General features: G+C 36.4%; 1 protein-coding gene and 1 long non-coding RNA gene across 6 annotated transcripts in view; one reads left to right on the forward strand and one right to left on the reverse strand.

The window, feature by feature from the left end:
• The window catches only part of LOC148127910 (uncharacterized), a 151,722-nt gene extending 144,222 nt beyond the window's left edge, over positions 1-7,500 (forward strand). For both annotated transcript variants that reach the window (XR_015739866.1, XR_015739869.1), the window contains 3 exons: positions 3,844-3,968; positions 4,238-4,325; positions 6,154-7,500. This is a non-coding gene — a long non-coding RNA (uncharacterized LOC148127910). The remainder of the gene's footprint in view (positions 1-3,843; positions 3,969-4,237; positions 4,326-6,153) is intronic.
• Positions 1-26,847, reverse strand: part of PARD3B (par-3 family cell polarity regulator beta) — an 897,218-nt gene that overhangs the window by 86,820 nt on the left and 783,551 nt on the right. The gene's annotated exons all lie outside the window — the stretch shown is intronic.

The following is a 26,847-nucleotide window of genomic DNA, read 5'->3' on the forward strand; positions in this document are numbered from 1 at the left end:
AAGAACAACATCCCAAAGTGGAGAACTTAAAATTACAGGCAACTGTGAATATCCTGTAATTCTGTAATTAGCTTTATAAATCCCAATTTATAATGACTTCCTTGAATAGTGATTGTTTGCAATTACTATTACTAGTAATGAAAAAGTAACTTTGGCACCTATGGCTGCATTTAACAATAACAAAAGTCTTCAGTGTGAAACTGATTAAGTTCTGGTCAATTTCAGGCAGCAGCTGCAGAAGGGTTCTAATCAATTAATTAAGATTACAGAGCTGCAGCTTGTTAACTGATACTTAGCCCTTTTTAGGGATGCCCTGCCCTGCAGAGAAAAGCAGCTCATAAAGTGGGGGGAAAGAGGGAATTTTATTTGAATGAGATAGCAGCAACAAGTGACTATCACAGTCTCTCTCTCTCTCTCTCTCCCTCTCCCTCTCTCCTCTTACTTAGTGACTGTGTCTCTTAATTTCAGTGGAACCAAATGCAGTCAGTAAATGAGGACTAATTGTTTTAAATTTCTATATTTCTATATTTTAGATTGTACCATAATTATTGTTTCAGTTTCTTCCCTCAAAATGATGCTGTAGGAAATTGCATGCCAAAATAATTAGACACAAGGACAGTTCCCCCTCCCCCACATGCCATCACTCTCCTAAACAACTAATTCCCACAACACTGTCTTATGCCCTGGGATGTCAAATCACCTATTAATCCATCTCATCTTTCCTATTACATATTTCCTTAGTTTCTTATGACTATAACTTTTTTTAAACAAATTTTATTAATTTTCAAAGACAATACACAAACAAACAAAACATAAAACGTAAGAACATAGAACATCTTTTAAGAAAGCAAATAAAACATCTTATTTAAGTACAGCATAGTTCCAAATTATCACATTTCCATACAAACACAATTTAATATGCATCTTATGTATTCAGCTTCATATCTTATTATTCTCTTTCCAACTTCTCACTATTTTTCCTTTTACTTCTATTCAATTTTATTCATTAAACTTATACTTTCATCTGTCTTATTTACGATTTCATATGTTCTCATCCAACAATCTTAATTCTCAATAAACAAACATAAATAAACAAAACACGTAACATGAAAACATAAAACTTCTTTTTAGAAAGCGGCTTAACCCCGGGTTACATCTTTTTGTGCAGACATAAATCAAATTCATGCTCACCTTATATACTATTTCAATCTTATTTAACATTCTATATTTTCTATATGTCTTCTCCCCTCTTTTCACTCTCTTAATTCTATTTTATTTACTTCATCTCAATTTAAATCATTATACTTGTATCTTTTGTTCGTTCTTTTTCAATTGTCTATTTATCTTTTCTCTTTAATACAACATTTTTCCTGTAATCAGTGGTTGAAATATGATGCCTTTCTATCTTTCCCCCAATTTTAACACTTAAAATAATACATAGTTTCCATTCTGATTCTGCTTAGTACATTCTAAATAACATTTTAAAATAAAAAAAACCATAATAAGCTTATAATATAGTAAAAACAATGTTCCATAACAAATTAATTAATTAAACTCTATTATTAAATCTTAGATATTTTACACATAGATATTAGATATTATTAAATCTTAAATATTTTACACATTCCCTACAATATTCTATTATTACATATAATATACCAGTTTTCTAACTCTATTTCAAATACGAATACTACGATACAATCTTGTGTACTTTTGCAGAATCTCTTTTTAAATTATATTTTACCCTTTGTCTCTAAAAAAAACCCCTGTTTTTTAACATCTTGTTTTAAGCCTTTATAATTTCTCTGACCTTTTTCCCTTCCTTTCTTGTCGAATCTAGCCTTTTTACCCTCCCGCCATCTCTCAATCTCCACCCTTTTAGTCTCCCTCTCTGTTGTATTCCTCTTTTCTGTTGCTTTCTGACATTATATCGATTTTTCACCTTATTTTTCCCTTTCTTGGTTGTTTTTTTAGATCTTGAATTCTCCATTTTCTTTCCCCTTTTTCCCCTTTCTTCATCAACTAAAATAGTTTGTCCATTAAAGATGGCTTCTTCTTCTTCATCCCAGCTTTCTGATTTCTGTATTTCCTGATAGGTAGAGATCGCCATTTCTAAGAAGTGAAAACACATCCAGAAGAGCCCTTGCCTTCTTGTTCCTCTTCTTTTAGTTTTTTAAATTCCATTTTCAATTCTTCCACAGATAATGCCATTGTAAGATATATATATTTATTTTTATTTTTATTTTTTAAACAATCCAAGTGTTTTTAGACTTTCAAAAAATAGTTTGCAAAAATCCCAAAGTCATCAAGAAATCCAAATCAACACCAACTGTTTCATTTAGCACTTTCTTCTTTTAATATTTTCTCTTCCTGGGGTAGAGTTCAGATACACAGCTCCAAAATGATTTTTTAGAAGTCTTATTGCAGCTTAATCTCTGATCTTATAAACTCCAAGCAATCTCCTCTCCCTTCCCACTTATAGCAAAAAAAATATTGATTTTTAAATATCAATGTTCAGAAATCTTTAATGTCCCCTTGGCTTTAATTTTCAAAATTAGTTACCTTCTGTTGCCAAAGCGGGTGTTTCCGATTTCCATTGCTATCTCTGTAGGGAAGGAGAGTGAAGAAAAAAAGAACTTTCCCTTTTCACTTTCTTCCGCAGCTTTTTACGATCTTCTTGGGAAACAATGTATCCTTTAGAGAGCTAGATTTCCAGGGTGTTCAGATGTTACTTATTGTCCCGGATTAGCCAAAGACTTTCACTTTCTCCACTTCCTCCTGCACAAAACTTGTCTGGCTGAGAGGTTCTTTGTGGCGGCCATTGCTGACCACCGCTCCACCGCCTTTGGAAAAGGGAGTTTAGCTGGCTGAGGGAGGGGGTTGCGATGCCCCCAGACCCCTGTCTGGATCTCCCCTATCTTCAGTTATCCCTATGGGATAACTATAGCCTCCAAATCCAGCTGGATCGGAGGCACTCCAGCAGCGAGCGCGGCAGGGATCGCGCACAAACGCAAATTCCTGCCACCGCCGAAGCCTGACAAACCGGAACGCTCATAACTTTGTAGTTTGTATGATTTATGTAGATCGCTTTTATTTAGTATCCTATTATGATTTATGCTGATTGCTTATTTAGTATCCTATGACTATCACTGAGTGTTGTCTTATGATTTAGGATTATAATCATGATTAATTACTTGTTGCTTGTATGTACACAGAGGACTTATGCCCCAGAGACAAATTCCTTGTGTGTCCAGTCATTCTATTCTATTCTATTCTATTCTATTCTATTCTATTCTATTCTATTCTATTCTATTCTATTCTACTCTACTCTACTCTACTCTACTCTACTCTACTCTACTCTATTTCTATTTATTTCTATTCGATTCTATTTGATTCCTATTCCATTTACAATTATGTATTGATCTCAAAGGAAACAGAATCCTTCTAAGGTAGTTTTCAGTTTCTGCTCATATTTTTCACTCCTGATTATTAAAATGTGTTGATTAATAGCTGTATGTATGTCATTAGAATGCACATTCCATAGGTCAGAAGCATTTATGGAATAAAGTAAACATATGGAATAGACATGCTGTTCTTTCTATTATCCATAAAAGGTTTTCTTATCAATAAAGTTTCTGATGACCTTGGGGTATCTGGTTAGCAGTTTTGCAGACTTTTACGAAAAGCAAACTCAAATAATTAAGTGTTCCTTTAATCTCCTCCCTATCTCATATACTGAGACAGAATGAGACAATGACACTACTATTTAAATTTAATTTCTTCTTTTTGTTGGATGAAACTTGAAGACAATAATATGTCAATCATATTATTTTAATATTTCAGTATTTCTCATTAATGCAATATACTTGGACTAAAAACAATTTTGAACAAAGAAGGTGCCACACTGATGGAAACCTCTAACGAGAAGAATTAAAAGCAAAAGATGTTCCTGAAACTGTGCTATACAAGTAAGTCATATATACTTAGGGACACTAATAAAAAATTTTGGCTGTGAAATCTCTATCTCAATTACACTTGCTTTTGAATGGACATGCTGGATTGCATGTTCACAGGAATCTTAGCCAATCTACCTGGAAGCACACTGAAAATGAGAAACCAGTGTGGGCCAGTGATGGTGAACCTTTTGGTCTCGGTGTGTCAAAATTTTTTGAAAATGTCTGATTTGACTTTGCTGGAATGTCATACTCCACACTCCCTCTATTGCTCCCCCATATAGGCCATTCTAGTGGTACTTGGTGGCAGTGCTGAGGCTGGGCCTGAAATCCAACACTACTGAGCATCTGCCACATGCTGCTTATCTTCAGGTATGTTCTCTTTCTGCTGGCAACCCCCTGCAACCTACCAGAGGTTGCTCTGAGTTGCATGAGCCTTCATTTTTTTGGTACAGCTTCAGAGGATGCTCCATTCTCATGCAATGTTTGGAAATTCTGGAGGCCCCATGAGAACATATCCCATTCTCATGCAGCCTTTGCTGCCTCCCAAAATCAGGCAAGAATGAAGTGTGCTTTTGAGAATGGTTGTCAATGCTGGTCAATGCTAGCATGTCACCCAAAATGTTCTAGCATGTCACTTTTGACACTTATGTCATACATTCTGGGCTCACTGGAAGCACTATTTCCAAAATCTGAATCTACTGAAGCTTCTGCTTCAAGATCTTATCATGCTTTTACAAATGAGATCATTGCCACCTCAGTGCCCTTCTCTCTGGGTGGCTTTCTGTCCCATTAATTCTATCATTTGTTTTTGTTAATTTGATGCTTTAATTGTTTTCAACACAAGCAGATTGTTAGGACCCTGGCATTGGAAGCCCAAGATTGAGATAAATTAGAAAGTGGACAACAGACATCTTCAACTGGGCAATAGCAAAGGCTTGCTTTATTTTCATGTTTTTAGGCTACATTAAGAATACTCCCAGTTTTTTAACAGAACTTCAGAGTCAGGCAAAACAAAAAACAAAGAACAATGAACCTCTTTTCAGCTTCTATATGGAATGGTCAGCTCTTTCCCTGTTTCTTTAAACATGGAAGGACAGCATTTCTTTAATACTAGCATGACAGTCTACCGCTTTGGTTCATTTGTAATATTAAAGCCAAGCTTTTGACACTGGCTGGGATTGAAAATAACCCTTTTTGTTCTTCCAGTCTTGCATTCTCTTTTTCTTCCTTTATTGCTGTTAGTTTACTATATGGTTGATCCAGATAACTACTGCTTTCTAATGACTCACTGCTCCTCTTTCCAATCAGTTGTCTTGTTATCAGTTTGAATTGTTATCTATATTTTCATGTTCTCTCATTACATTAACTTTTAACCCAAGCATTTTGACTAATGAGTAGAAAGTACAGGCAATAATCCTTGCATTATTACATTCTAAACATTTAGTTAGTGCACAAATCAGGATACTCCATCACCAGAGGGTGAAAAATGGGTAGGAGACAGAATGACAAATGCTTTACATTGCAATCCACCCTGAATAAAACAAATAATATTTCTGCTGTTAAACTTTAACCTTGCATGCTTTTCCTCTAATCTAATAACAAACCAGAACAGTATTCATGGAATGTTAATGGCTAGAGTAATAAATCCATCTTAATCCTTTTAAAAATAGATAGGATAGAGGGTAAACAAGAAAGGCTCCTCCTGCTTGTCTGTTCATTCCACCTTAAATAACTATGGCAAAAAGCCCTCTCTAAACTTCAGCAGTAGAATATGTATACAAAGCACAACACCAAAATTCAATAGGTCTGCATTAACATTTATCAAAGCTATCAGCAGTGGTAGGATTCAAATAATTTAACAACCGGTTCTCTGCCCTAATGATTTCTTCCAACAACCAGTTCACCAAACTGCTCCAAAAGTTAACAACTGGTTCTCCAGAAGTGGTGCGAACGGGCTGAATCCCACCACTGGCTATCAGCAGAAGATGATTTTAGCTATATTCCATATGCCATAAGAACTGACTTTTTTTTAAAAAAAAAAATCACACTGCATTAAATTTTCCCAGTGCTAAAGATTTAGTTCCTTTAAACCTGTGATCATGACTGGGAGACAACTTTCCCTCCCTTGCTGATACTACTTTAACAGTTGATAACAATATTTGTGTGATCTAATGCTATCTACCATTTTTGCTACCAGATGGATGCCAGATGGACTTTTTTGGGACTCCAATGCTAAACATCACTGGAGAAGGGGGTCAAGTCTGATCAGCTGGCCATCTCAAATGACACTTCAAAACAAGACAATTGAGGAGAAGACTGCAACATCTGTTCCAAATTTATAAGGACCATAGAAAATAGTATGAAGTTAATATAGAGTTTCAAACAAACAAAGATTTTTGCCTTGCAATTGGATCACTGGTGTGCCCTCTGAATTTAAAGAATAGGCACTATATTCTCTTTTTCAGCAAATGAATTACAATATCTCAGTTCAAAAATTCAGTTGACTTCAAATTAACAGCAAGAGGCCCAAGAATGTCTACCTTTTTGGTGCTTACCTGGATTTTCTCAGCCCAGCTACCATAGTCATATGCAACAGTACCATGAATATGGTGCTCTCAAGAGAGAGCAAGACAGCGTCCTTTCAAATGGCAAAATAGGACAACAAAGCAAAACCAATGGCTCTTGTCTGGGAAAGGCTGAGACTGCACAGAATGCAGGCAAAGGGAAGAGAAAGAGGATAATGGGGCAGAGACCTATTAGAAGTATGTTTTAATTTGTTTTTCAGAAGGCAGGTCTAGTTTTCAAACTGGATGTAGCACCAAATGTTTAATGGGCCAAATGTGATTTTTCAGAAGGAGATTCCCCTCTTCCTTTCTTTATGTATAAAAGAAAACGAATGCCTATAAGTTTAGAAAGAGGTCTGCAGGAAAATACAACTGACTTCAAAGCTGAGTCTCCACTCTGCAATTTTCTTCATAGAGAAGTTATGATAAACAGGTTATGTGGTTCCCTAAGGTTACCATGGAAACCTTTTCTTTTCAGGCCATCATTTCCAAAGGTACAATTTGCATCAAAATGACAGAACTAGATTTTTTTTTGAGGGGGGAGGAGATTCAAGAGAGGTCATGCCAGCATGTCTTATTGCTATTATTTCAAAACTTGGGAACGTAACATTTAAAGGGAAGGTATATTAATCAATCTAAACATAGTGGCTGAATATCAGGAGAAATTAATTTTGAATTTAAGAATAAATATTAAACATTACTTTTCTGTTGCACTTGGTATCTATATTCTATGATTCTAGAGCAAGGATCTGTTTTGGATGATGTCCGAACAATCAAGGGGAACAGTTTCCCATCGTTCTAATAAGGTTTGCTTTTCTGGATACTGTACCTAAGAGATGAAGCCTTTTAACAATGGTACTGTAAATTAAACCAATATTTGATTTACAATCAATCAATCTTGTAAGCAGCAACAGCTATAATATGATCTATTCCCCCTAAACTGGAAATTATTTATCAATGTTTTTGATATAATCACCAAATAAAACCATCATTAGATAAAACTAGATAAAATTTGACTAGATAAAATTTAACAATATTGAACATGAACAAATGCAACACATATTTTAATATCTAAACACTGTCTCTTAGGGCACTGTGTATAGTTTAGAAATGGAAAATATGTTGATTTGGTTTCTCTGTGTATTGTGATTTATCTCGCACATCTGTCAAGTTAACTGAAATTATTTTGCACTAAAAATAATGTGTGTTTTGCATCAATTATTATTCCTCCAAGCATGTATTTTTCTTTGCAATTTTGTCTAATACACCCAATAAATATACCTAATTTATGGAAACACTAATATAACCCTTTTTAATGTATATATTCATTATATTATCCTTAGTACAATTTTGTATTATTGAATTGAATTATGGAATTTAGGAATATGGTGAAATGGTGATGAAATTTCAGTTTGGGGCATTAGTTTGAAAATGGAAAAACAAACAAGTTCACATTCAAATACAAGTAAATTGCATTTTCTCCCATTACCATTATATAGCAGTGGTAGCTCCAAAAGAATTTTGTAATTTCACTACAGGAAGCAGATCTTTGTATTTATTTCCCCACCACCACCACCATAAATGAACATGCTACCTTCCAATGAAATGAATAAGGCTGATCAATAAAAGTTGTATATGGTTACACTGAATGAATGGGAAAGTAATAATGAAGAGGGAATACAAGCAGGAAAGATCCATTAATTTATGGCTCAGGGGATTTGGAAAATGTTTGTATTGTTCTCAATAAAATTAGGTTTTGATGGTTCTTTGCAGATACATTAAAAATGACAGTTCAAATTCTATTTTTCCAGCATTACTAAGACAGTTTCATGAAAAATATTATTATTTGAATTTTGGCTAGTTCCAATATTAAGTTCTTAGTATTATTATTATTTCCTTAAAGCTACATAATTCATGATTTCACCCAGATATTTAGGAAAAAAACTAAATATTGGAAAGACATTTGTTTTACAAATGGAAAGCTATTGTCAGATCCGTGTATCTGCCATTCTTCAATGGAAGAAGAGGGGGGGGATTGGATTTGACACATTTAATTTTTTCCCTCTCTATGTATCCTAAATATCCTATTTCCTACATTGTCTTTTGTATAACCTTTTACACGATTTATAACCATTGCCTGGTGCCTGAGTGCCTGGAAATTTCTCACCTCTTGGGGAGATGTAAGGAGAGAAGGGGCCATGTGGATTGCAACACCGGAAAATAGCCCTGGGAAACTTTCCTTATCTGCTTTCTCAGAGACACTGATATAATAATATCTTCACACCTGCAGATTGGTGGAATCCACATCAGACTGTTGGGAGGGGTTTCTAATTCCCTTTATCTTAGTTGCATGCTCTGAGGGACCTCAGATTCTGCTTTGAATTTTGACTTGCTTTTACCTCCCTTCAATAAAAAGATTCCTTTTGAAATACAGAATTTTCAAGAGTCTACACTTATTTTTTGAAGAGTGGAGAGGCTGGTCATAAAGCAGGATCTGCAATAGTGGTCAACCTGGAGAGGATATCCCCCCCACCAGTTTTACTCTATTGAGGGGACCCTGCAACCATGTTTGAATAAAGCAGTGAGCAAGGGGAAGCCGAGTGCTGGGGATAAACCTTGACAACTACCCAACCCAACACCTGCTCCATATGTCCCATCGAAGACATTGAAACCTGTCCTTGAAAGTTCCATGATGGCCTATCAGTGTAGGGACAAGGGACAGCTGGGATGGAAGAGCCAGAGCCTTACCCACAGTAGCCATAAACCCAGGTGGAAAATGGAACTAGAAGCCCTTTACGAGCAGGAGGAACTAATCAAGGAGCTGCTGGCAGATAATCGATTGAAGCGGTACATAAAGTGCCTTGTGAGGGAATCCTGGAAAACCTCAACATCTGAGATGAACCGGGTCACCAACTAGGGAGAGCAAGTGAACCAGCAACTGAGGGAGCCTGAGCCATCACCCATGCTCTAGCCGAGGCTGGTTGAGCAACTGACCAAGCCAGAGGACCAACAGCCATGTCAGGTACCTGATCTCCTGCTGTTCCAGAGCAGGGGATTAACCCTAGCCAACCCAGGGACCTATAACTTAAGAGAAAGATCCCTCCCTTGGGGTAAGATTCAATGGAGATCCCCAGAAACTGGGGTTCTTCCTGGGTCAAGTCCTCATCTATATGCAAGAATACAGGTAGAATTTTCCAACTCAGGGGGCATGAGTACGAGTCATCACCCTAGCCCTAAATGGGGCAGCAGCCAGATGGAAGGTGACCCTCCACAATGTCAATGCTCCAGAGCTGCAGAATCTCAATCAATTCAGGATAGCCTTACGCCACTGCTTCAAAGACCCCCTCGCCAATTGCAAAGCCCGCAATTGCATGAGGGTCGCAAAGCAGGGCTATCGCCCTGTAGCTGAATACACCGAGGAATTCCATGACCAAGTCAGCTGAGTCAACTGGTCAGAAGATATTCTTATCTGCTGGTTCAAAGATGGACTCAATGATGATCTGTACACTGCCTGCCTGGCCTGCAGGGGCCCTAGCTGCCTGTATGAATGGTACCTAGTGGCAGAGGAAGCAGAGATCGACATGACCTGAAACAGGGATTGAAGAAGATCCCCACCCCAGAGGAAGTGGGAGCCTTTCAAACCCCAAAACACCATGGCACCAAGGCCATCTGGCCAATTCCCGAGGAAAAGAATCCGCACTGAGAAGCTGTGGGGTTCCATTTCCCCCCAAATCCAGAAGAAGGAATTCCGGCACCCCGAGAAGACCTGAGCCAGTCTGAAAGCGATCTGGAAGATGACTTGCTGGTAAGTGACCCAACTGAAACACTCACTCTACCCCAAGACTGTTTATCCCCAGCCAAGGGAAGGGGGAGGAAGTATCAGCATTACTGGACTCGAGGTGCATCCAGTACCTAATCAACCCAACCCTGGTAGGGAGAATGAAAAACCCAATCACTTTCCGCCAATTAAGATGGGACTATAGTGGGGGGGTGGGGGTGGGGGAAATCAGTTAGCTGTGCCACAGAACCATTACAAATAAAACTGGGGGACCATAGTGAGATCCTCATGTTCATTGTAGCCCTGGGAATGGAAGGGCCACTAGTCCTAGGACTCACCTTTCTAAAGAAGTGGAACCCTAAAATAAACTGGAAGAGAGGAACCATACAATTCCAGAACATGTAACATTCGCAAACATCGCAGAGGGAGGAAAGGAAGGAAAAGAGAATGGGGAAATGGCCATGGCGAGCCAACCTGCTGAGCCCACTAGCATCCCAAAAGAATACCAGGATTTGGCTGAAATATTTAGCAAGGAGGCATCTGATGAACTCCACCTCACCATGCCACTGTGCCATTAAGTTCCTGCCAGGGGCTAAACTTTTAAAACCAAAAATGTACTGCATGTCCCCTAGAGCAGCAATCGCAAACCAGGGGCCATGGTGGGCCATGAGAAAATTTTGGTGGGCCACGGAGAAATCTCACCCCCAGAGCACCCCCCAAAGCAATTAATCCAGGCTGCACAGAAACAGAAGGCTGCCCAGCCCACATGGTCCACGGGAACCCTCCCTGCCCACTCACTCCTTACCCGGTAAACTTGTCTGCTAAGTTGCTATTTTTCCTTTTTCCGACCATAATCTGTTCTACCTCAACAGCACTACTTAAGGATGACTGATTCCAGCCTCAAAAAATATTTGCTTACTTAAGGATGGTTTAGCCTGGGTAGAGTACAAACTTTATGTCCCTGCCAGGCAAAGATTGCACCTCATGAAATGATGCCACGACTCCAAAATAGCTGGACATTTTGGATTTGTAAAAACTCTACACCTCATCAAAAGACAATTCTGGTGGCCCTCCCTTAAAAAGGACACTTTGCTAGCTGCCCCACCTGCACAGCTGCAAAAAGATGGCAAGGAAAATCCCCAACACTTGAACCTTCAACACTCTGGAGAGAGATTTCTGTGGATTTTATAGTGGAAATTCCTGAAAGTGCAGGAAATAAATTTATTTGGGTTGTAACAGACCTCTTTTCAAAACAAGTCCATTTTATACCCTGCCAGAAGACCCCAACAGTCAAAGCACTAGTAAAAATGTTTTTAGTACACATTTATCTCCCTACATGGAACTCCCCAACAAATTATCTCAGACAGGGGTATTCAATTCACTTCCAAATTTTGGCGGGCTTTTAAAAACCTGTTAGGCTCCGCCCAGGGGTTGAGCTCTTTGCATCACCCCCAGATGGTGGGTTGAGAGAACCAACAGGGTGTTAGAACAATGTTTAAGATGTTTTGGACTTCTAGTTTGAGCCTCTTCGGCGACAGACCGAAACCTCATCTCTGCAAGGCTGGAGTGCCCCGAGCTGGCTGGTTTCAGGGCTAAGCCACCCTGTAGAGGTGGTGAAGACGGAGGAGACTGCCTGCAGGGTTGAGGAGAGTTGCATCTCTCCTCCCCAGCTGGCCATTACTCCCTTTCCCGAAGGCGGTTGTAGCGGTGGTCAGAAATGGCCACCACAAAGAAGAACTCGACCGGAAAAGAATGTGCAGGAGGAAGATAAGAAGAGAAAGTTTTGGTTGACCGGGCCAAACAGCAAAAGCAACAAATAAGGTATCCTGGAATTGAAACTATTAACAAAAAACAATAACATTGTTCCCTAAGAAGATTTTTAAGCTGCGAAGGAGAAAGAAAAGGGAAAAGATTTGGGTTTTTTTTTCTCCTTTTCCTAAACTGACAGCTAAGAGTCTTAAGCAAGAAATTGGAAAAAAAATCCACTTTGACATTAATAGGCATTTAATGCTGAAAATAAAAAGTCAAAGGGATAATAAAGATTTCTGGATAATCAAAAGCTTTTGAAAACAGGAAAAGAGAAAAAAAAAGAATAAAAGGGCAGGATCTGGAAGGGAGGAGACTGCCTGGAATTAAAAAGAACTTACAGCAAAATTTCAACAAGACTTCCAAAGATACATTTTAACTGAAATATCACAACAAAAACCCCAGGAAGAGAAAGTGGAAAAAGAAATAAGAAGAAATAACTCGGGACTATTTGGATTACTTGATGATTTTTGGATTTTTGGTTATTGTATTTGAATGACTAAAATCAATCGGGTGGTTGTTTAAAACTGTTTAAAATGGCTCCACTTTTAGAAGAATAGAAAATTGAACTTAAAAAGTACAAAGAAGATACACAAGAAGGGAGAGGTTCTTTTGGCTTCGTATTTCAGTTTTTAGAAATGAAGATTTGGAATTATGAGAAAGAACAAGAAATGCCTGCAGAACAAGAAGATTGCAACAAAGAAGAAGCTATCTTTAATGAACAAGTAATCTTAGGTGGGTGGGGAGGAAAGGGGGGAAAGAGAATGGAAAGTTTAAGATTGAGAAAAATAACTAAAAAAAAATAGAGTGAAAAATAAATATAAAATCAGAAAGCAACAGAAGAGGGAAATGCAGAAGAGAGAATTAGAACTAGAGAGACAAGGGGGTAAAAAGGGGAGGGAGAAGATGAGAGGGAAGAAAGAAAGGAAAAGAAGTTATAAAGGACAGAAACAAAATATAGAGAAACAGGGCCTATTTAGAGATAATGGGTGAAAATTTAATGGAAAAGGGATTCTGCAAAGGTACATAAGATAATATTGTTATACTAGAAACAGAAATAATTTTAGAAAATATGAAACAATGTATGATTAAAATGTTTGCTAAAATAGCTATCATAATTCAGTGGAATGCTTGTCAATAAATAAATGTAACAAAATGAATATTTAATGATTTACAAAACATATGTGAAGAGAAATAAGAGAAAAATTAATTATGGAGATTATATGTGTTTTTAAGGAAGTATGATATTTAATTGAAAAGAAGTGTTAAAGATGTTAAGATTTTATTGATTATTAATGATAGAACTGAATAGGAATGGAATGAGGGTCTATAATTACATATATTTATAATCTTTTTTTTTTTGAAGAATATAGTGTGTATTTTAAGAATGTACCAAGCAGAATTCGATTGGAAGTTATATATTATGTATTATATTGAAGGTCATAACCTTAAGGTATATATTGAAGTTTAAATAAGAATTGAATGGATGTAATTAAAAGATATAAAGGTGTCATACTCCAATTAGTAACTACAGGAGAAAACTTGTTTAATGAGAAAAGATAATATGAAATTGAAACAGAACAGACAAAAGTATAAATATAATTATTTGAATTGAGATGAGATGAGATAAACAAAATAAAATTGAGAAAATTAAAAGAGGGGAAAAACTATATAGAAAATGTAGAATATTATAAGATATGGAATAGAACACAAAAAGGAGCATGAAATTGAGTTTTGTGTCTGTATAAAGAAGTTCAACCCGGGACCATGCTATTTTCAAAAAAGATGTTTTGTATTTTGTATGTGTGAAAACCGAAATAAAACTTTATTTAAAAAAAAGAGAGAACAGTGTTTAAGATGTTTTATTAACTACCAACAAGACAATTGGACTTTTGGACAAGACTCTTGCCTTTTGCTGAGGTAGCTTACAATAACTCTGTGCATAGTAGCACTGGTTTCACCCCATTCCAAGTAATCACATTCAACCCCATGCCAGAGTTACACAGTATGGAACCTGATATCCCTTCCCTTAGGGAGTGGATAAAAAATTTACAAACCACTTGGCCAGTGTCAGACTAGCCTTCAAGAGGCCAGAGCAGCTTTTAAAGCTCAAGCTGACAAAAAACACACTGAACCCAAACTGTTCAAGGTTTGTGTATTAATGTGTTCTTACAATCCCTACAACCCTCTAAGAAACTGGGACCAAAATTCATTGACCCATTTCCCATCACCAAAATCATTAACCCTGTCACTGTGGAATTCCTACTTCCTAAGACACTTACACGGGTTCATCCAGTATTTCACTGCAGCCTGCTCAAACCAGAAATCACTTCAAAGATCAGCCCCCCTTTGGGTAAACCTCCAACCCCCATTATGGTGGAAGGGGAGCAACACTTTGAAATTAAAGATATCCTTGACTCACGCACTCACCATGGCTCCATGCAATATTTAGTAGCATGGAAACACCTACCCTCCTCCCAAAACGAATGGGTAGCCAAAAAACATGTCAAAGCCCCCATACTATTACAGAAATTCCACCTGAAATACCTTCACAAACCATCCTAATTCTTAGTGTATTGTATGTTTTATGTCTTTCCAGGTAAATTTTCAATTTTTCTGAGGAGGGCAATATGCCAGGTCCATGTATCTGCCATTCTTCAATGGAAGAGGGGGGTTTGGATTTGTTACACTTGGTTCCTTTTCCTCTCTATGTATCCCAAGTATCCTATTTCTTGCCTTGTCTTTTTGTATAACTTTTCACCTGATTTATAACCATTGCTTGGCACCTTGGGTGCCTAGACAATTCTCACCTCTTGGGGAATGTTGAGGGCGGGAGGGCCATGTGGATTGCAATGCTGGAAGATGGTCCTGAGAAATTCTTCTTACCTGTTTCTCAGAGAGGCCAGTATAACAACATCTTCACACCTGCAGATTGGTGGAATCCATATTGGACTGTTGGGAGGGGTCTCTAATTTCCTTTATTCTAGTTGCATGCCCTGCGGGACCTCAGAGCCTGCTTTGAATTCTGACTTGCTTTCACTCCTTTTCAATAAAAGATTCCTTTTGAAATACAAAATTTTCAAGAGTCTATACTTGTTTGAAAGGGGGGAGAGGTTCTCATAAAGAAATCACTCCAGAAACTAATCTTTTTTTTTCTTTATAGAATTATTAGCTTAATTGATCAGATAAATATTGCAGATATACTTAGAGCTTAGCAAATCTTTCAACAGAGGAATATCTCCTGATATTCTACTTAAAACAATGGAGAAACATGGGCTAGATGCTCTTAGATCCAAAGTTGGCTGAATGAGTGCATTCATTTGGTTTGGAGGAAAGTATTGGGGGGAGAGTCCTGGTGCTGTGTCAACATTTTGTGTGCACCATTCAACATTTTTTTTTATAAAAGTTTTTATTGTTTTTTAACATACAAACAAACAGACAAAACATAAAAACATCAGCTCCCCCATATTTATATACAAACAGTGAGTCGGTTGGTTCATCAGTTTTGTGCATTCACTTCATAGTCACAATTACAATTACCTTATATAATAACTCTTATTGTCAATACAAACTTATAAATCATCATATCATTATTAAAAAAAAAGAAATTTGACTATACTTTTATTCGATCATGCCTTTGTGAGATAACTATATTTTAAGTAATTTATTCTAAAACAAATCATATAATCATGCCAGTTCTATCCTAAATAAGAGGGAAAAAAAAGATAAAGAAAGCCATTATATAAATATGATATCCAATACCAAAAAAGAGAAAAGAAAAATGAGCTCAATATTATTCCTTATTATCTAACATTTCAAATATTCTATTTTTGTATTTCATCATTCAGCCATTGATAGAAAAGATCCCAAATTATATAAAATTGTTTATCTTCTTGCTCTCTAATTTCAAAAGTCAATCTACTCATCTCAGCACATTCCAATATTTTCTTTATAACTTCTTCCTGCAATGGAATTTTCTCATTTTTCCAATTTTTTGCAAATACAATCCTAGCCGCAGTCAATACATTTACAATCAAATATTTCAACTCTTTACTATAGACATCTGGTAAGATTCCCAATAAAAAAAACTCCGGTTTCAAGTCTATGTGCTTCTTTGTCATTTTTTCCAACCACATGTGGATTTTAGTCCAGTATTTTCTAGCATCCTCACAGGTCCACCACATATGGTAGTATGAACCAGGTTTCTGATGACATTTCCAGCATTTTTCGGATTTATTCTTGAACATTCTTGCTATCCTTGTCGGGGAGAAATGCCACCTGTAAAACATCTTATACAAATTTTCTTTATAGGCTGTAGACATTGTCATTTTATAATTTTGCAACCATAATTTCTGCCATTTCTCTAAATCAATCCCATATCCAAAATTCCTCCCCCAGGCAATCATAGTTTCTTTAACTTGTTCTTCCTCCAACTTAATTTCCAATAAGTAACCATATAATTTTTTAATCACCTTTTCATCAGTACCCATCAAAATCTTATCTAAATAAGTTTGTTTATTATAAAATCCCTCTGTTTTGGAATCCTCATGATACTTTGCATGTATTTGCAAATATGAAAACCAATTCATCTGTATACCTTGTTCCTTTAATTTTTGTATCGATTTAAGTTCACCCTTTTCATCTAGTAATTCCCCATAGCTAACTGTTTGTTCCTTTTTATAAATTATAAGGTAAGAAAACGCTTCTATCGTCGATAACCAAACTGGAATTTTCAAATAACATTGTTTCTTTGTCTTCTCCCAATTTAACCACAGAGACTCCCGTATATAATGTCTTCTAAAATACCCCTGTGTTTTGGTTCCCTTATACCATAAAAAAGCATGCCAACCCAGCAACAAATCATGACCTTCTAATGTCAACAATCTAGTTTTCCTTAATGTTATCCATTCTTTAACCCACATCAAATTTGCAGCTTGGTAGTACAACTCCCAATTAGGCAGGCCAAACCCTCCTCTAGTTCTGGCATCCTGTAAAAGCTTTAACTTTATCCTTGCTTTCTTGCCTTGCCATATATACTTCAAAACCATTTTATTTAAATCCTCAAAATAGTCTTTTCCAAGCCTAATTGGTATTGTTTGGAACAAAAATAAAATTCTGGGTAGAATATTCATCTTAATTGTTGAAATCCTTCCTATTAATGACAATTGCAGGTTTTCCCATTTCTTCAGATCTTGGGCTATCTGTTGTTTAAGTTTAATATAATTGTTCTCCTTTAATGTACTACATCTTGGCGTCAAATATATCCCCAAATACTTAACCTTATTTGTAACTTGGATTTTTAACAATTCTGCCAGTTCTTCTCTTTGTCTTAGCAACATATTCTTTGACAAAATCTTTGTTTTATCTTTATTAATTTTCAGACCGGCCACCTCCCCATATGCCTCTATCTTTTCTAACAGCTTCAAGGCTGTTTCTATAGGATCTTCCAGGATAAAGACTAAGTCATCTGCAAAAGCTTGTAATTTAAATTCTTCCTTTTTAATTTTCATTCCTTTTATAGTTTTATCTTCTCTGATATTTCTATTCAACACTTCCAAAGTCAATACAAATAGCAAGGGAGAAAGAGGACAACCTTGTCTTGTGCCTTTTCTTATACTAATAGGATCTGTAAATTCTCCCTCCATCGTTACCATAGCTGTTTGTTCATTGTAAATTGCTTCTATTGCCTGAATAAATCTTCTAGCAAAGCCCATCTGTTCCATTAAAAGTAACATAAATCTCCAATTCACGTTATCAAATGCCTTTTGGGCATCTAAAAATATCAAAGCCATTTGCTTTTCAGGATGCGCCTCATAGTATTCCAAGGTGTCCAAAATTATTCTCATATTGTCTCTGATTTGTCGCTTTGGCAAGAACCCATTTTGGTCTGGATGAATGAAGTTATTCAAGTACTTTTTAAGTCTTTCTGCTAATATTGAAGCAAAGATTTTATAATCTGCATTTAATAAAGAAATCGGTCTATAATTCTTGATTTGAAGTAGGTCCGCCTCCTCTTTTGGAATAAGTGTAATATAAGCCTCTGACCATGTTTTAGGTATCATCTTTTTTAACATAACTTCATTCATAACTTCTAACAATGGAATACACAGTGATTCTTGAAAGGTTTTATAAAATTCTACCGGAAACCCGTCTGGACCTGGTGCCTTTCCATTATTTTGTTTCTTAAGTGCTTGGCTTAACTCCATCATTGTTATATTACTTTCTAGCATTTCTTCAATCTCTTTAGGTATCTTAGGTAGATTTGCATTCTGCAGATATTGTTTAACTTTCTCCTCATCAAAATCTTCTTTCTTATATAAATGTTTGTAAAAATCATGAATAATTTCTTTCTTCTCTTTGCTGCCATAACAAGTTTTACCTTGGTCATCTATTAGCTGCAATATTTTCCTCGACTCTTTCTCCTTTCTCAACTTATATGCTAGCCATCTACCTGGCTTATATGCATCTTCAAAATAATTCTGTTTGGCATTCCTAATTTTCTGTGCCAGTTCTTCTTTCTCTATTAAGTCCATTTTATGTTTAGTTATATCCAATTTCAGTTTAACGTCTTTTTTCTGTGGCATTTTCTGCAGTTCTTTTTCGAGTCTTTTATATTCATCCTGCAAGGCTTTAAAAGCTTACCTTTTCCTAATATTCTTTTTTCTTGTATAGTCTATTATCAGGCCTCTAGCATAAGCCTTCATTGTATCCCAAACATTCTGTATTGAAGTATCTTCTTTTCTATTTTCTTTAAAAAAGAAACCCAATTCTTTCTCCATCCATTGTATAAATTCTTTCTCCTTTAAGATAGTATTATTTAATGTCCATCTCGATCTTTTCTTTTGTCCCTTCCATTTGATTGTCAATGGGTTATGATCAGCCCAAGTACTTGTTTCAATATTTACTTCTTGAACGCTAGATATTAAATCTGTTGAGATCCAAATCATGTCAAGTCTGGACCATGATAAATGTCTATTTGAATAGAACGTATATTGCTTAAGTTTAACATTTCTTTCTCTCCATATATCTTTTAGAGTTAATTCATCTATCATTTTAAAAAAAGATTTAGGAAGAGTTTTTCTATTATACTTTGCTGCTGTTGCAATATGGTCAAGTTTATTGTCCACGATTCCGTTGAAGTCTCCCATCATAATTATATTAACATAGTCCAGTCCAGCCATCTTTGTATGTAATTTTTTATAAAATTCTTCCTGTTTATCATTCGGGGCATAAATTGCAGTCAAAAGTATCTTTCTATTATTGTCCATTATTTCCACCATTAATATTCTCCCATCTTCATCTGTATAAATCAGTTTTGCTGGGATAGCCTCTTTAATATATAAAACCACCCCTCTTTTCTTACATTGAGTCAGAGAAGTAAACAATTTCCCTAATTTTGGTTGTACTAACAATTGTTCATGTTGCTTTTTAATATGTACTTCTTGTAGACAAATTATATCAAACTTTAATTTCCTTAATTTATGGAAGATCTTCCTTCTCTTAGCAGCTGAATTGAGTCCATTTATATTCATTGTAATCAGTTTTTTCTCTTCCATGGTTATATTTTATATTTAGATTTAACCACTCTCGTGGGTCTTAATTCACGCTGATCTTTAATATCCACCTGTCCACCTACTGCACCTTCTTCTTTTCCAATCTCCATTTGTTCCTCTTGAGGTTCAATTGATAAAACCTCCTTTTCTGCCTCTTCTCTCCCTCCAAAAAATTCTGTGTGGAACAGTTCTGCTTTCTCAATTGAATCAATTCTATGTCTCTGCTCCTGCCACGTGAACATCAGTCCTTCTGGGATCAGCCATCTGTAGGTCACCTCCTTTTTCAATAACATTTTGGTCAGGAATCGATATTCTCTTCTCATCTCTCTCACTCTTCTAGGTATTTGTTTTAAGACCAAAATTTCTTTACCTTTATATTTCAATGTCTTCTCTCTTGCCACTTGCAAGATTTGTGTCTTCATGGATTTTTTAGTAAATCTAATATGGACTTCTCTGGGCAAATTATTTCTCATCGCATATCTTGTAAAGACTCGATATATCTCATCTATTCCATCCATCATCTTCTCTTCTGTTATTCCCAAAGCGTCCGCCAAGATTCCTATCATTATCGCAGCCAAATCTTGTCCTTTTTCTTCTTCTATATTTTGAAATCTAAGATAGAATTCTGACCTATCCAACTCCCACTTCAACATCCCACTTTTTTCTTGTTCAATCACTGTTAATCTATTATCAATATTTCCAATCTTCTCCTCTCTTCGTTTGCCCCCTTCTTCGACTTTTTGAAGTCTCTCCTCATACTTTGCCATCATCTGTTGAATACTTTCCACTTTTTCCTCCGTCCTCCCTGTTCTTTGTTCAATGGTATCTGTTTTTATCTTAAGATCTTGAATTCCTTGCATAATCATCTGTAAAGTTACTCTTTCTTGTTCTTTTTCTTTATCTTGCTTTAACATTGTCTGAATTGAACGCTGTCCAGATGGTGGGGAGGCAGAAGTAGACACAGAGGCACCCGAAGATATAAGTTTCTTACTCATTTTAAATGGTTCCAGCTCTTCAAGTTCTTTCAAATTTTAATCCAAAAAAAAGTAGCCAATTATAATCCAAAATGAAAAAGCCAATAAAAAAAAAACCCAATAATAAGAGAAAAAGAAGAAAAAAGAGAAAAGGAAAAAAGAAAAAGAGAGAGCAAAAAAAGAAAGAAGAAAAAATTCTTCAAGTTCTTCCTGACCTTAATCCAATTAAAAAGTAATCCACAAGAGAAAATAAAAATAAGAATAAAAACCCAGTAATAATAATAATAAACAAGACCAAAGCCAAAAAGAAGAAAAAGAGAAAAAAAACCAAAAAGAATAAGTTTCTTCAAATTCCACACCTTAATCCAACCAAAAAAGTCTCAATTCAAAAAAAAAAAATAGTCCATTAATATACATTAAAAAGAAAAGCAAAAATCCCAATGGAAAGGAAAAAAAATAAAATAAATCATAATAAAATAAAAATAAAAAGTTCAGAGGCTTCCCCTTGCAAATAAATCAAACTTAAAAATAAAAACCTTACTAGAATAGAAATATAGATTGATGCTGGTGGAGGGGGTGGCGGAACTAAAGAAAGGGATTAGAAAAAGAAAGTAAGCCACAATACACTGCACTCTATTTAATTGTCCAAGGCTCTAATTATGACTCCCTTCTCTTTCCCACAAGCTTCAAAGCTAAGCCATAAATGTTTAATTATAGACAAGAATCCAGAAAGACACCTGTAATAATATTCTACAAGGCGCTTTCCTCTATCTTATCAGCATATGTCCTTGAGAAGAAGTCTTTCACCACTTTCCAGTTCAAGTAAAATATTTCCAAGCCTCTAGTTGGCAGTGTTACAAAGTTTCTTAGTTCTCACTTTCCCCCCTCCTCTCAATTAGAATAAAAAAAAAAAAGCCCGCAAGGAATACACAAACATATAAAGGCAAAAAAGAAATAAAAAATAAACAAAGGGAGCCTCTAACCTAAAAGAAAAAATAATATGAAAAATCCAAAGGGAGAATAAAATGTGTAAATATAAAAAGGAGCAGTCCAGTTATCCAGTAAGTAACAATGAAGTCCGGAAGCAAAGAAAAAAAAAAGCAAATAAAGCCTCTCTTTGACGTCTCCCTTTGAAAAAACGCCGCTTAGTCAGTTTTGTCAAAAAAAAAAAAAAAAAAATCACACAGATTTCTTCTAATAATCAGAGTGAACTTTCAAAACTCCAAAAGATTAAATAAAAAAAAAAGTTTCTCACCCAACCGACAAACTCTCTTTCAGACCCGTTCTTTCTGGAGCCGCCCCGACTTCAGCAGCATGGGGGCTGCCTCTCCGCTGCCAGCAAAAAGAGCTTCTCCCGGGTCTTCCAGGGATTTTGCGATATCCCCGGAGTCCACAGGATACGCTCTTCACGATAGCTGTCCCTACGGGACAGCATAGGTCCGTTTGGACTGGCCGGTAACGGAGATATCGGCTGCAATCGAGGAGCTCGATTGCAAACCGTATCATCACGGCGCAAGCTCCTCCCAACTCCCACCATTCAACATTTTTATCTACAACTTGCCACTTGCATCTTGCATGAGCAAGTTGAGGGAACTTTCATCAAGTCCAAAAGGAGCAACTAATACTTTAAAAGAAAGAGAAAAGATTAAAAAACAAAAGCAAAACAAATATCTGGTCTTGAGCAGTGAGCTTAAATGAATAGGGAAGAATACAGACATGAGATATCAACTGATTTGATCAACCAAGTTGATTTCTGAGATGAGGAAAAATGAAAGTCAAAAGTATAGGATGGGGGAGACTTGGCTTAGAAGTAGTAGATAAGAAAGGGATCAGGCAGTCCTTTTCAAGTTTAAATTAAATATAAACCGGCACTCTGTGGCAGCTGTTTAAAAGGCAAATGCTCTTATTCCTCTATTAAGAGGAATAACAGAGTCGAGATCATGTGAAGAAATTCTACTTTATTCTGCTCTGATCAGACCCATTTGAAATACCCTATTCTGGGTACTCTAGCTCAAAAGGGATTGCAACAAATTGAAATGAGATGGAGAGGGCCCTGAATGAAAATGGGTATGTTCCAGTTAACAGAAAGAATGATCAAAGAAGAAATGATAGAACACCATATCCTTCCAATGTCTGAAGGGTGGAGTGGACAGGATCACTACAAGCAGGTGAGAACTATAGTAAAGCCAGGAGGTTTGGTAAAATGTCTATATAAACAATCAGCCAACAAGAAAGACCGCATATGAATTGATGAGTTTTTCTTTCACTGGAGGTTCTGGATAGTCATTTAATAGATATCATGTTTAGGAAGTCTTTAAAAACCTAGCTGTTCTCCCAGGCCTTGGGGTATAGTGTCAATGATTTTTTTTATGATAGGGAGTGTGTAACGATTTATGGGATTTCTCTTTGTTTTCCTCATCTGGAAATTTTGGAATTAGGCAATCTCTAAATCTCATGAACAAACAAACAAAAAATAGTTCCTACATGAACAGGGAATTTGATTTTCTTTAAAGGACATTTAAACTCAATAATTCTATAAAATATATGATACCATGATTCTAATGTCTAATTTCTCTCTGTCCCTCCTTTTTGTTCAGTTGGAAAATTGCCTAAGTATACGGGATTCTCTTTTTAAAAATCCAGTAAATTCATGTACATCCAAAATGTTAGTTTAAAAATTAGAAACATGACCAGAATTTAATTATCTAAGACTGGGCAGATCCGTTTAATGCAAACTGGAAAAAAAAAAGTGGGGGGGTGGCCTTTGACAGAAAGGCTAGATTTGTAGTTTGACTGGGAGGTGATTTAGCAAATGACATTTTCTCCTGTCCTATTTTGTTCTATACCTTAATGTATTCTTATTAGATTAGCATCTGCACCACAGATCTTGAAGTGGAAACTAATAAAGTTATCCACACAATCTCTAGGTGTCTCAGTCACTGACTTTATTTTTCATTTAAAGTAATTATAACAATGCCACTTGTTTGTTAAAAAGCCTTTTTATATTCACAGATAATTGGTTTATACAACACCAAGCAATGAATTCTAATTTTCACATTTTTACTGAGAAAAGAGGCTGGGTAGCAGTGGTGAGGTAGGCAGGATCCAAGCTGTTTAAACTTTGCAACTACTTCATAACAATGTAGTCACTACCCTTTTAAGATTAGAAGTTAACAGGAACAACGTTTCTAATGTAGTTTAACATGCAGCCACACAATTACTAAACACCTTTAGTAGTAATATAATTTGTCAGCTGTGGGGTAATAACCAATGGAAATTTATGGCCTGACCTATTCAAAGGAATGTGATGAATACTTTAAGCATAAAGCAGCCCTTAATTCTGACTTTGTCACTTGAACAATTGTTTTTGTAGCATCCTTATCTTAATTTATTGATTAAAATCTCCCACTTAAACTGGGGATTTTATAAACACAATTTGATTCATAGATCTGAAATCACTTTGATTCACTGCACATCCTGATGGTTTTAAAAAAGAGAACCCCAGAGCTTCTTCTGCCAAACACCAACAGAGACATTCCAAATTCTGCAGCCAAATTCCAGCCACAATGTTCTCTGGCAATCCACTAGGGTAGGGTAGAGGAAAGGATTCTGTTCTCTCTTGGTTGCCTGCCAACTTTAATGCTGCTGCCTATGATGCAGTTAATTACTTGCCACTCTCAAACCTTCAGGCTGATTAAATAAGCTTCAGTTACTGCGTCCTGCCCCTTGGATCATGGTAAAAATATGGCTCCTTCTGACTCAGTCTTCACTGATACTCAGAACAAAGAGGCAGCATCACTGCAAAGTGTTTTTTTCTGGAAAGGGAAAGACTGGAAGCAAGTTTACAAAGACTTTCTTTCTTCCTCTTCCTCATCTTCTTCCTCTTCCTCTTCTTCTTCCCCTCCCCCAACAGTTCTTTAGTTGGCAACAGTGAAACCTATGTAGTATTTGTAGCTTTAATTTATATAAATTTCAATCTATTGTATATCTGCACTAAAACTACTGTAGAGGATGAAAGGAGAAATACCCAATTTATTTGTGGCACCATTAGCATTCTTACTTCACCCTGTCCCCCATGCTTCAGAATTATGAATTGCATATTTCAGTCATTCCTGGAAAGAACAACATGTTCCATAATGTAATTCTGAGGGCATAACAAGGAACCAGGGTTCTTTCTTCCAGTGTGCATATTTGTAGCTACAGTACTGCTTGTCTTAAAATCAGTTAGGGAAGCCAAATGAAGTAGCATTGTGCAGCTGACTTTACCAGACAGAAGCTTTTCAAAAAGACCATGTTTGAATTCTGCAGTAGGGTCCTGGGTTCCATAAAGCTGTCATTTCTTCCATTTCAGGAGAAGACAGGCATGCCATTAGTCTTTGTGAGCTGGAATGTCACTTTAAAAATTCACACTCTGTTACAACTGTTTGTGGTTTAGGGATACCTAACCTACTCTAAACTCAACATCCTGAAGTTGGAATTAATTGCTCATTAATACACAAAGAGCTTCTTTCTTAATCTAAAATAAGCAGAGAACCTTTTGACACAATATGGAAAAAATAATACAGTTCTCAACCCTTTTTTAGTCCCTAAAACTTTTGCAAGGGGGGCAGGAGGAGGATGTCTGGTTCCATGCCAGGTGGATAATAAACGTTTTGGCCTTGAATATGAGCTAGCATGATTCTTCTTTTTATAACCTTAATTGGATACTAACAAAACTCAGTGTGCTGCAAAAGTATTTGTCAAAATCTATTGAGAGGCCGTATTTTCCTGCTGGACGATATCAGTTTAAGGACACAAATAGCTCAAGGAAAGTCAAATAACAAGGGCATAATTATTTCTTAAGGTGGTATTTATCAAGATTTGAATCTGATTTGCAAAACAGCTGAAAAAAAGAGTTATGAGACTGGATATAAACAAGATATTATAAAAGGAAATTATCATGCAGTCTGCATCCATCTTACCAGTGAAGAACTGCACAATTACTGTGTTTTATGCAGCTCTTGAAGACCAAAAGATAAGCAACAGGGAGGAAATTAATGCCACACCAAAGGACACAGCTAAGATTATAAAGTAACTAAATCTCTATATGAGATCTGTTAAACAATCCATACCAATGTGCAAAGATTACTAATTCCAAGTTACATTGTGGATGTGTACACATGCACATGTGGAGAATCAGTGCTTCCAGTAAAAATGAGAATGCATAGAGTTGGTGACGCTAACCAAAAATATGCCTTTATAAAAATTTGAAATCCAACCAAAAAGGAAAAGGAAGCAGACAGCATCTAACCAACTTTGATCTCAAATGCTAAGCAGGATCTGTCCTGGTTAAATGAATAATTCTAGGGCTATAATTAGCAGGTTTTAGGAGGAGGTAAATGTCACCAAAATGGTGGGCATGATTAGGCAATCAAAGCCACTCCCCCTTTTTAGCACGCACCACATAAACATTGCACACAAATAAAAAGAGGCAATATTTGTACTGCTCATACCCAACTTCCTGCTGTTATTGACACCCCTTCCCTAGGTGACCCTGCTTGACACATTGAAAAAAAAATTGCCAGAGGCATCCTTGGCAAACCACTTCCCAAAAGCTGTATGGATGAAGTCATGAGGAACTGGGCTCAACTCAAAGGCACCTACCAGTTTCTGAAAGGCACATTTATCTAGGAGGAGGCATGTATATGTCTAGTTCAGTGGGTAGATTACTTAACAGCTTCAGTTTATCTTCATAAGTTCACTTACAAAAAAAATTCTGAGAAAGAATAATAAACTCCTCTTTTTTATACCAAGGTCTCAAGCTATCTTCAATTTCCTGTCATTTTCCATTTGTTTGTGTCTAAGTTAATAGGAGGAAATGCAGAACATTTAATAGAAAATTTGGCTTCAAGGTGCTTAGATCAAATCCTTACCAGTATAGCCCTAGGTATTCAATGCCATCTGTATGCTGATGATGCCCAACTTCTCTTTCCCACTGAAATCCAAGGATGGCCTTCAATTCCAAATGGCCTTCTGATACTCTTAAAGCAGTGGTGGGATTCAATTTTTTTTACTGTCGGTTCTGAGGGCATGGCTTGATGGGTGTGGTGTGGCTTGGTGGGTGTGACTTGGTGGGCATCGCAGGGGAAGGATTTTGTAAAATCTTCATTCCCACCCCACTCCAGGGGAAGGATACTGTAAAATCTTCATTCCCACCCTACCCTACTAACCTGCTTT

This window comes from Pseudonaja textilis, chromosome 1 (genome assembly GCF_049901715.1).
Source record: "Pseudonaja textilis isolate UNSWEBS1 chromosome 1, rPseTex1.2, whole genome shotgun sequence".
In the NCBI taxonomy this organism is placed as follows: domain Eukaryota; kingdom Metazoa; phylum Chordata; class Lepidosauria; order Squamata; family Elapidae; genus Pseudonaja; species Pseudonaja textilis.